Source organism: Athene noctua, chromosome 11 (assembly GCF_965140245.1).
Source record: "Athene noctua chromosome 11, bAthNoc1.hap1.1, whole genome shotgun sequence".
In the NCBI taxonomy this organism is placed as follows: domain Eukaryota; kingdom Metazoa; phylum Chordata; class Aves; order Strigiformes; family Strigidae; genus Athene; species Athene noctua.
The window spans coordinates 14,114,095-14,124,881 of record NC_134047.1 but is presented as its reverse complement, the minus strand read 5'-3'; positions in this window follow the sequence as shown (position 1 = coordinate 14,124,881).

The window sequence follows — 10,787 nt, the reverse complement described above, 5'->3', positions numbered from 1 at the left end:
TGTCCAGGGCAGCGTAATCCACGTCTGTGGGAAGATCTTCACCCACAAACCGCCCTGGGAAAGGTGTGGAAGGAGCCTGAAGGGCTGGGGCTCAACCGCAACATCGTTGGGCGCATCTGCAGCGCTGCTGGGCTGCTTGTGGGAGCGTGCTGTGCTGGGGGTGAGGAGGAGATGCTTCCACGGCCTGCAGAGCTTGTCCGTCCACATCCAAAAGCCTCTCCTCAAGGTCTAACTCCAAACCCAAACGCTCTGTCTGTAGGGTGTTACCAACCTACAGGACCTTAATGCGAGTCAACTTAAAGCTGCTATCTATTTTTGTTCCTTTGCGTTTTGAACATTGCGCTAAACATTGAGCTGCATTCTCAAGCTTTTCCCCTGATAAAAGACAACTGTTAAAATACTTATTTTCAAATAAGCACTAAGATTTTTCAGTGGCTTGATTATGGGAACTGGAAGAGCACTGGATAATTCTCAAGTCAAATGTTACAAGAATTGATAATGCTGGGGGAAAAAATCATGTCCTTTAAAGCAAGTATTTAAGAAGCATCTGAGCTGGCCTTATTATATCTCTTTCCTTCCACAGAGTTGGCAATTAAATTATCAGTGAAAAATAAGGGAGATGAGAAGATACGTTTCTTGTGAAAATCTTTTATGACCGCAAAGTCAACAAGTCAGCATTTACAAAAATAATCTGCAGCGTACACACCCTGGGAGGATATTGGGTTGACCTCTGTCCCATAAAAATCTAAGCTAAACATAAAAGGAAAGTCATCTTAATAATAGTTCATTTTTTACCAACTCTTATCAAAGAGACTTTTTTTTTCCTGCCTAATGCCAGTAGAAGACAGGAGAGAAGGAAAGGGAAAGCTGCTTTCCCTGCTTGGAATTTACTTTCTTTGCCCTAGGAAAGCATAGAAAGCTTCTCCATCCTCTAGTGGATTTAGTCACCAGGTGCCTCTGCGGGGTCAGAAAGGCCCCTACAGCTGTAAAAGGTGGGGGAGTCCCATACTTCCCTATGGGCAAGGGAAACATTTGTCCCCTGCTGATTTTATTCACCCGGTTTCTTCTTTATCTTTGGCAAGTCTGCCCTGACCGCACACACCAGCCAACTTGGGGACAAGCAGTGTTGCTCTCAGTGCTTCCTCGGGCAGGCCAGCATGTGTGTGGCAGCGCGGAGGTTGGTTAAAATCTGCTTTTTCAATTTCCCTGACATTGCTGAACACCTGTGGCCTTATCTGGATCCTTATGTAGCCTTTGCCTTTTCCCCCACAGTATCTAAGCACCTGCACACCCTCAGATTACAACAGGTACAGGTTGGAAGGGTTTGTTCACGCGCCCTAACCTTTCCTTGCACCTGCATCTCTGCAATCACAGCTTAACAGAGCCCCAAGGTCACCTGCTTAGAAGAAACTGTAAGTCAGGACTTGTTAAAACCTGGCTTGTGAAACCTTCTGACAGTGTTGGCAGTTGCATCTCAGTTTGCCAGACCTGGAACCAGGGATGACAAGGCTTCATCAGAGCTTAGGGGTGGCCTGGGTAAGTCAGGTGTCCCACAGGTTTCTTTCAGACCTAGAACAGTAAAAAGTCCTCTGAAAGGAGTAAGGGAGACAATGTTCCTCCTAAATGTCATCCCAGCACTGCTTTTGTCAAGTTTTTCCTTAATCTCTTGGTGAATTTGCCATTTTTCTCCCCTCAAGTCCTGCCCAAACGTTGGCAGAGAGGGGTATGAGCAAAACCACTTCTGTCCTGGGGCTCTGCTTCCTTTGCTGCTCAGGAGCGTTACCAGAGATCTTCCTTAAGCAGCCCTGCTTTGGTGTCTTGTTTGCCATGGAAGGTGTCTCCCTTAATCTTTATCTTTCAACCTGCAAGAACAGCTTTGAAATTCATACCAGATCAGCTGCCATGTACTTGGCATGAGCTCCCCGCATCCCCGCTAATCACGCTGTATACCAGCACTGCCCCAGATAGCAGCTAGTGCTGTTTCTCATTAGGTCAAACTGGTGAGCTTTCTGGGAGCTGAGCCAAAAGAACAGCTACCATAGTTCATGGGAGCCCAGTGGAGCTTCATTTCCATGGAAAATGGAAAAAGTGGGATAGAAGGTGCTCTAGAAATAAAGCACTAAGATATGGGTGCCTAAGGTTAAAATGATTAAGACTGCTTTTCAATTACCAGAACCAACCACACAAGCAAACACCACCCCATATGCATACTAAGAAGCCAGTTAATTCCAATCTGATTAAAAACCAAGCAGCCAAGAGCAAGGATGTTGGAAATACGCAATGAAGCTCACACATCCAAACCTGTCCCACCACTTTATTCTAAGGTACACCAGATGGTTAGAAGAAAAACATGATTCAGGGTCTTGTGCTCCTGGAATTTATGCCTGTCATTATCCTCAGTTGTTTCATTATTACCAAAGGCTTAAAAACCCTCAAGAGATTAGCAGGAATATACAGAAAGTTGGAGCAGTTCTGCTCACTGTATGTATGCATGTTGTAACCACTAATTGGCCAGGAAATCATGAAACAGGCTCAGCAGCAGAGCTTGGGGCTGGTGGGAAGCAGAGAGAGATGTATGCTGATCGACAGTGTTCTGGTTGCTTTCACTGAGCTCACCAAATCTGTTCTGTATCTTTTCTCCAATGCAGAAAAAATACCTTTTGGGAAATCAAAAGAAGACAAAGAGCTTATCAGCACAATTCTTTCCTTTGCAAAATGAGTCATTTAAAACTTACCCTTAAAATAAAGCTTCAGAAGAAAACTGGATTTTGTGTAGAACAGTGCTGGGGTGGGGGAAGAGGGAGGGGACATTTAAAGGTTCAGATTTAAACACAACAACTCAGATGCTTAATTCCCAGCTGATCTCCCCCAAAACCCCTAAGTTTAAAGGCGGTTCCTCTGAGCCTGCTCTTAACTAGATCTGCCACTGAGGGATGCTGTGCTCTGCGTTTCCATGAGCTGACTTCTTGCGAGCTTGCCCAGAGCCAGGCCAGAGCTATGTGGCTGTTGAATCCCCGTGTTGTAACACCCAGGGTTTGGAGAGAAAGGTCTCTGACGTTGCCTTGCCTTGCTCTCAGGCAGCAATCGCAGGCCCTGGCATTGCACAGGAAGGAACTTGGAGGTCCCAGGTGCACACAGAAAGGCAGCCAGAGGCTTGCGGGCTGCACCGAACCGCACTCGGAGGCTCCTTGGATGCACAGAGGGGCACCCGCAGGTCCCTGGGGCACCTAACCAGTTTCTGCAGCCCTGGTGAGAGCAGGATCTGGCCGGCTGCTCCCTACACGGCTATGCATCCTCCTCTGGCTGGGCTGGGATGTCCAGGGCTGTGCTGGATGGGACAGAGGGCTCCAAGGAAGGGGTTGGATTTTCCTTCTTGCAAAACAAGGTCTGGAAGTGAATCATCAGAGTCTGACAGGCACATGTGAGGCATTTATTGTTCCTTGTGGTGGGAGCACCCCCTTCCTTCAAATGACCCTGACTTCCCTTGGGAAATGGGGATGAAAGCATTCTGCTCCTTCTGGGAATCTCAGGGCCCTGGTGCCTGGGGGCAAGACCTTGCTGTGCCCAGGGTTGGGAAAGAGTCCCCTGAGGGTGAGGGGTGGCACAGTGCTGGGAGGCTATTCCTTTTGCCAGATTGGATTTGTGATGCCCTCCTGAGATGTAGGACAGGAGCACTGTGCACCTTCAGAGCAGTGAAATATCCTTCCTGGAGCTGTGGCCACACTTGGGGAAAACAACTAAAAAAGCCTGTTTAAAAACCCTGCAGGAAGAAATGTCACCTGGAGCCTCCCAGGGCCAGTAGTGAGGATGAGACCTGGGGCAGAGGAGAGAGGCAGCTGCCTGCCCTCTCCAGGGAGCATGGAGAAAAGTTCGTGAAGGTTATTCAGGTGCTTTGAAAGCAAACGTGTTTGATTAGCACTTTTGACACAGCTGAGAAAGTGCACAGGGAAGCAGGGTTATTTTCTCCGCTTGCATTGCAGCTTCTCGTGGGGAAGGAGTTGCTGGCAGCGTTTGGAGAAAGCCTCCCTGCATTCTGGGGGCTCTGCACCCTTGCTGGGGGCTTCCCAGCCACTCTCCCCCAAGACAGCAAATTGTGCGTACGGAGGAGGAGGAGCTACCATGTCCCCAGAGGGGTTACTGGGGATGAAGCCTCTGGAAAGGTCAGTCCAGAGCTGTTTCTTCTGTCTGAGCTCAAAACCCTCTGCTGAGCAGCTGCTAGGGGAGACTGGGACTCCCAGCTGCAGCAGTGGAGGGCATGGGTACTTGCAGAAGTGTATCAGGCAACACACTTTCACCTGACAGTTAGAAATCTCTTTGCAAATTGGGTGTATTTGTCTATATGTATGAATATGTGTAGATATTTAAAGATATATCGCCATTGCCCCTGTGAGCTGGGCCAAGCATCACCCAGATGGGACATACAGCTCATCAGATGGGGCGCTGGGAGCGCTGTGCTTGTGGTGGGTCAGATCTGCAGTCAGCAGTGTGACTTGCAGCAGGGTCTTGGCCACGAGGTGCCTGGCCCAGCACCTGGAGCATGTGCTGTGGCCAGGGTTTGTTGCCTGGTGGTGCAAGGTTGCCAATGTCAGTCCAGCCTTGCTCGAGGGATGCCAGGTCTCTTCGAGGTGGGTTTTCTGTGCCAACTCCTTTTCTCAGGCTGCCCCCTGTAGCGCTGGCTGTGGCTTTAGAATTAAGGAAGAAGCAGATGTTTGCTTTGTGATCAGATGTTTTATTCATGCTCTTGAGGGTACCGCTAGACTTGGGACTGCACTTCCCTGCAAACTGCCCAATATTGGTAAATGAAATGCTGGCTCAGTCTCTTCAACCAGACCAGGGGAGCCTGGCTGGGCATGGTGGGGGAACAGTTCCCGGGGAGAGGGACTGAAGCTGTTGTACTGCCTGTCTGGTGGGGACAGGGCCAGGATGGGTGAGCTCTGTAGCCGTTGCCTCAGGCTGCAGAAGAGCTTTGCGAGGAGGCATCAGGGTCACTGTGTGCCAGGAGCTGCAGCTCCATGTCAGGCGGTAGCAGAGCTTTCATCTCTTCCTGTCCCCCGGGGTGGCCAGGGAGCAGGGCTAGTACTCACTGGAGAAGTCTGGCTTTGGGTTCTCTGCTATTGCCAGTGAAGTTTGAGAGGTCTTGGTTGTTGCTTCTGGCATGAGCCAGGGGCAGGATGGCTCCACAGCCACCCATGTCCTGCTGCTGACACTCTTCCCTGTGTGACCAGCCTTGGGAATAGCCAGGGAGCAGAGTGGAGATACCACCACTAGCCCATTGGTTCCTCCAGTGGCACCCAGTAAGCGGCAGTGTGTCAAAGCTAAACACCAATGTGGCTTTGGGGGCCTAAACATCCCATTCCCAGAGGCGCAGGAGGGCCTGGAGGGGATCCCATGCTGCCTGTCTGGGAACACAGCAATCCTGGGAGTGTCTGCAAGGACCCCATCAATGACACATTTGGTGGGGGGCTGTTTTCAGGGCCATGCAATGGGCTCAGGGTGCTGCTCTGCAGAGGCAGTGGCTGGAGCGCTCTCTCCTCATGGGAAAGGCCACCCAGCTTGAACTTCATCTGTGCACTTGAACTTGATCTGTACAGGAGCACAGACGAACCTGAGCTCCAGCATGGGTCAACCTCAGGGACATCTCATGGTCCATTTGCTCCCAGAGATGGTTTGGGAAGCTGTACCCCTTTACTAAAGGTGCTGGTGTAAGCAGGTGCCCGTGCTTGCCCTGCAGTCCCCACGAGGTGGAGAAGTTTTGCCATCAACACCCTGCGCTTTACAGGGATGTTGGGAGCGCTTTCGGCAGGGCTGGCTGTCACTGAACTGCTGTCAGGTCCATCTGGGGACAGTGCAGCTGCCAGTTAGCTGTCTCCCCCCAGTCAGTGTGAGGAGGGAAGCTCCAGGCTTGGCTGGCATTGAGCCCTGGGGCTGCTGGAGCTGTGGGCACAGGGACACTCTTTTGAATTCCAGTTAGAGTGTTGGGGTTTTTTTCCCCTGAGACCCTGTCTGAAGGAGCAGGGACTGGGTTTCAGCTTTGTCTCCCTCTAGGGGCTGCTGCAGAAGTGGGGGGCCAGGTCTGCTGGCTTACTCAGCTCCTGACAGCCATCAACGGGAGCTATGCCCAGGAGGAGCTGAGCAGCAGCCGGGCACGGCAGCATGTACCAGGCTGCTTTTCTTCTTGGAAATAAAAACTGGAGCAAGCCACAACTGAGACAAGGCAATATTTGATTTATTCACTGCACTGTTTATTTCACTGCTGCTAACAGCTCTCAGAAAGAGGCATCCTCCCCTTGGCTCCCTAAGTCCTTGTCTTCTCCTGCAGCGAGCTCTTGCTGGCTACCAGACTGTCAGGTTATCCAGCTTGCCACTCCGATGGGCCACAGCAAGTCCCCCAAACATGTGAGGATGATGTGGTTGCTGCAGGAAAAATCCTGTAATGACCCACCAGGCCAGAGCAGTGGGGTCTCAGCTGCCAGGCACGGCTGGTGCTCCTCCTCACAATTTGGTTGAGGCTCAGGATGGGTGGAGGTCTGCCCGGTTGTGGGGCAGGTGGCTGCTATGGGGCAAGTTGGTGGCGACTGGCATTCTCCACCTGTTGTGGGAGTTGTCTTTGGGGGGATGCTTCCCTGGGGCTAAGCTGGTGCTGCAGAGGTCTGGGTGAAATGCTGCTATGTGGCCACCACCCACAGACCCACTGGCAGAGCTGATGTGGGTTTTGCAGCCAAAGCTCTCCCAGCCCAACCTTCGTCCCATCCCGACTGCAGAAGGGCTGGGCCAAACCAAGTCTTGCGTGGCATGGCTACCGGTGGGATTGTCCTCCTGGGTATGGCCGGAGCTGCTGGCAGCGAGGGGATGGCTTCTCGCTGGAGCAGAGCTGTGGGATGGGGAAGATGCGTGTTTGCAGGCTCCCTGTGCCCACTGCCATCGTAAGCGATGGTGCTGAGCACCCTGGGGCCGCGTCGGTGCCACGGGAGGTCGCTCTGCCACTGCTGTTCAGCATCCTCGGGCCCTGCCCCGCAGGGCCGCAGCTGTTCCCGCTGCACGGAGCCAGAGTACACTGTGTTCACCCAGAGTCCTTGATTAAACAAAATGTTTATGCATGCCTCTGCTCCGACGAACATCTTGGCCGGCTTGCACGAAGCCTGCTCTCCGCCGTGGCTCCAGCTGCGCCAGGGCGCGAGCCCCAGTTGCCGGGAGGTTTGGGGAAGGGTCTGTGTGATGGTAACTTTAGGAGCCTGCTGGCCTTTTCTGGATGGACCCATCTCCAGGAACCCCCACCCTCGGTCCCTGTATCCCCACCTCCACAACAAGGGCCTTTGGCTGCTGGAGAAGGCTGCTGCCCTGCAATCCCTTTGTGCCAAGGGGAGCTGCTGGCCCCTTTGAGACGCTGGGGGGGGGGGCACACTTTGCTTCTTTACCGCGGGGGGGTTGACATCCACTCCGTGAACCTGCTACCCCTTCCCCACTTGAGCAGGGCTTTGGGGTGCATCCTGAGATTTCAGGAACAGCTAAGAAATTTGCTGGGCTCCAGGGTGTCTCCAGCAGTCCAGAACACTGTTTCTGACTCTGAGCCTTCTCAGCACCCTCCTGATGACCACCTGCTTTTCATGATCCATGGGGCAGGGTGGGCCATGTCCAGCACCAGACAAGGCAATGGCATGGCTAACACTGGTATCCAGGGCTGGCCTGCTTGCAGCTCCGTTTCCTCTGTTCTGCTCAGCCAGCATCATCTGGGATGTGCTTGCTTCCTTCCCTGCCCGAGGGGACTGTTTGTGTCAGTTCTGCATATCTGAAGTTAACTGGGGACAGGCTGGTCCCGCTGGCCCATGTCATCTCTCAAGCAGCATGCAGCCGTCCAGTCCCTGCCGGCACAGCAGCCCTCAGCTGGATGTGCCATTATCATATTCATGCTGTTGTTCCTGCTGATACCTCCAAACCCCTCAGAGTGAGTGGAGTAAGTCCCCCCCAAGCCATTTCCTCTATGGGGAAGGAGGGGCATGCCTTGGGCAAGGGGGGACCAGCATATTGAGGTCATTTACAACCCTGCCAGGTGAAAACAAAGCCAAGGAGAGGTGTTCGGAGGTTTACAGGGAGCTCCAGATGCAGATGTGACTTGGGGATGGATACTGGGGCTGGGATCTCCTCCCTGGACCCGAGAGTTGAACAGTGCCTTGGAGACTGGCACTATGCCGTGTTTGTGTACATGCTAAGGGTGTGCTGGGAGAGTCACATGAGATGGAACATCCCAGTGTGCAGAGTTTAACAGCTTAATAACACAGCTAGGGACGGGCAGGTAAGGACACTGGAAGAAACTGGTGGGATCGGTGCTAAACTCTCAATCTTTTGGCTGGTAGTTGAGTGATGGGTACCTTAGCAAGAGAGGCCAGCCCTGTGTTTGACAGACCTGTGTGGCGTGGGAAGAAGCGGTCTGCAGGACTGAGATAGGGCCAACAGCAAAACTCAGAGCTCGGTGCCTTGAATTCAGGAGGACAGAAAGGAGAAGAAAATGCTGGTGGTCGTCAGGTGCTGATGGCCACTTAGGTGATGAGGGCCCTGCACCGGACTCCCAGCTGTGACTCACTGCCCAGGACAGGCTGCAGGATTGTTTCCCAAGAGCACTGGCTTTCAGCAGAGCTGGTTGCCCAAGCGGCTTGCATGCCCCTGCCAAGCTGTGTGCCATGGCCCTTGCGAAATGGTGTTGATAAACACTCCGGGGCATGCCAAGTCCTGCGAGACGACAGCTGATGTTCTTGGGCTTCAGGGAGTGCCTGCACGGTGAGAGGAATTTTCCACTCCTCTTCGGCAACTGTGTCTGACCCTGCTGGGAGACTGTCCCCAGCAAGGCAAAGAATTATTTGCTAGTGTCCCAGCTGCCCCTGTCTGGCCCTATAAACCCTGCCATGCAAGGGCTGTCCTAAGCACAAGTCGAGGCAAGGGGTGGTTGGGTCACCTGGGGCATGGTGGCACCCTACAGGACTGGGCTGGGATGCCACCATCCCCAAGGCATTCCAACCATCTCCATCTCACCATGGGGCTGTTCTTGCGTCCTGATGATGAACTACCTATTTACTTTCCCTTTGCAAGCACGTAAGCCACGCTGGGGTGAGCCCTGTGCTAGTCTGGTCCCTAGTCCCGTCCCTGTCCCAGAACTTGCCTTTCAGCAATGCTGGTCCTGTTTGCATGTGTTCTGGGGGGCACTGGGTGACCCTTGCCAGGGCTCTCCGGGTTCCTGGGTCAGCTCTGCCCTGCTGTCTCTTCTGGCATATTGGAAATGTCTCAAAGACTAGCAGGCTTTTAGTGTGAAAAGGGTATGCTCCATCATGTGCTGGCTGATGTATGGTAATTAGCATAATTTCACTCTCTCTGTGCTTCCTCTTTCTGTTTCTGTTTCTTTTTCTCTTTCCTTCCCTTCTTCCACTTTTTGCTGCCTCCTGGACATGCCCCTGCTGCCAGCCTGATGCCCCTGTGCCCATCCCTCTGCCATCTGGGCTGGCAGCGACAGAGCTGCAGAGACAGTGTGACACCTCTGCCTGCAGGGAGTCCTCCAGCAAAGTCCCAGTGCATGAAAGGGACCTGTGCCCATGGCAAACACCATCATCCCATCAGCTGGGGGGGCTGTTCTCCCCATGTTCCCTGTCATTGGGGCTGAGGTCCCTGCATGGGGTGAACAAGTTGGGCAGGGAGCAAATGTGCTTTGCTGGGAAGGCACCGCTCTTGTGTCATCTATATATAACTGTACTCGCCACGCGTTGTGGCTGTGCTGACCTAAGGACACAGGCGGATCATGGTTTTAATGTAGAGTAATTGCTATTATTACCGAGCTGGTATTATGGGGAACGAGTCAAGCTTTGGGCACACCACCTCCTCTCCTGTGCTGTGCCCACAGGGTGTCCTGTGGCCCTTGTGCAGTGGAGGTGAGAGAGCATGGCAAGTCGCTTCTGGCAAAGGCAGGCATGGAGGAAGACCTGGCTTCCATCAAGGGCATCTGGCAGGGCAGGAGGAGCCCTTTGTGCTCCCTTTCTTGCTGTCTTGGCTCAGACCATCCACTCCCCCTGCAAGCTAGAGCCACCCTGGGGCTGCTTCCCTCTGGATTACCCATGGCAGTGTTGGCAGAGTGGGGACAGCATCTTCCCAGTGGCCTCAGAGAGGAGGTGGTGGAGGAGGAAGGAAGATTTCCTTTGCTTCTGTACAAAAAAGACTGGTGATCCCCCAAAGCCAGATTCTCCCACCAGGTAGAAACCATTCCCAATTCACAGGTTTCCCCCAGGGCTCCCATGTGCTCGAGCGCCATCACCTAGAACTGCCTTGGCAGGGGACCAGCCTATTGCCTGCTCTGTGTCTTGCCCACAGGATGAATAAAAATGATTAATTGGGGTTTTACGGCATGGTCAAGTGACTGCTGTAGTTACAGGATCCAGCCAGTGTCACAGCTGCTCACAGCCCAGGGTTGCTCGCACCGTTTTGCACCACGTTCCCCAGCACCACATGCGATGGCTGTGCCAGCCCAGCCAGGCACTGCTATGATGGAGCAGCACCACTGCTTACTCTGATGCTGGAGGCCCTCAGGCTCTGCCAGCCCTTCCCAAGTGCCTTAGGCTCAAGGCTGGTGGGTGCTGGATCAGGGCATAGTGGGAGTCAGACCCTTGCCAAGACAGTGAGGGTCCTGCTGGGAGCACTCCCTGGGAAGGGGCACATTCTGGGGTCTGATGCTGTGTAGGGAACACAGTCTTTGGATAGAGATGGGGGCAAGAGAAAGGAGGAATGTGTGTTTTGCTGACGGCAACAGATGG